This window comes from Neolamprologus brichardi, chromosome 6 (assembly GCF_056152115.1).
Source record: "Neolamprologus brichardi isolate AB-2024 chromosome 6, ASM5615211v1, whole genome shotgun sequence".
Taxonomy (NCBI): Eukaryota; Metazoa; Chordata; class Actinopteri; order Cichliformes; family Cichlidae; genus Neolamprologus; species Neolamprologus brichardi.
The window spans coordinates 8,725,150-8,726,100 of NC_142109.1; positions in this window are offsets into that span (position 1 = coordinate 8,725,150).

A 951-nucleotide genomic window follows, 5' to 3' on the forward strand; every position below is an offset into this window, starting at 1 on the left:
ATTTAGAAAGCATCTGAATGGCAAATGCTTCACTTTGATCATGACAATGGTCCCAAACTGACTGCCAATGCAGTGAAAGCATACTTGGATGAAACACTATCAGTCATGTATGTCAGGAAGAGTTCAGGCTGTGTTGAAGAATAAAGGTGGTCATACTAGATATTGACTCTGAAGCTCATTAGAATTGCACAAACTCTGTGTGTGCCTTATATGGTGTATTTCCATGTTCATTTACATATTTCGGTAAATCACTGCACCTACCAACATAGAGGGATGTCTAAAGACTTTTGCAGCGGTATAAAAAGAAGAGCCCGAATGACACTGCCCACCAGTTAGTGAAGTGACTCTTATTTTTTTTTAAAACCAGAAGTCACAGGTTTAGACTGCTATATCATCTGTTTTGCTTTAATTTTGACTATAATTTACAAAATTAACACCATGTTATCATCTGGAACGTGTGCACTGATGTCATAGAACAACACAGCTATAGAATTTTTTTCCCTAAATGGGCTATACAAGGGCGCTCCTTGAGATCGCCCCCTGCTGGCCATTAAAAAACTTTTATACTTTTTAAACACGAAAAAAGGCCCCAGAAGGAACCTACTGTTTTATGTTACAACGAGGGTTAAAAAAAAAAGTCTTAAGTAGCTTAAAGAATGTTCTTACTTCCTCTATTAGTGCTGTGGGGGAAAAGTTAATGATTTAGTTTATTTGGTTTAATCTTATGTGTAATGTTGTGGGTTATCTGAGGAGCACTGGATACATCATTGGGTTAAAGTTTGGAGCCCAAGACCAGCTTTTATTATGAAAAAACAAAACAAAACAACCTCAAGCTGCTTCTTTAAGATAAAACAAACAGAAAGGCCGCTTCCTCCTCCTCCTCCCTCTCTCTCGGACCCAGAGTTGTTTCAGGAACACTTTTTTTTTTTTTTTTGCGCTCTCTGCCTGCTG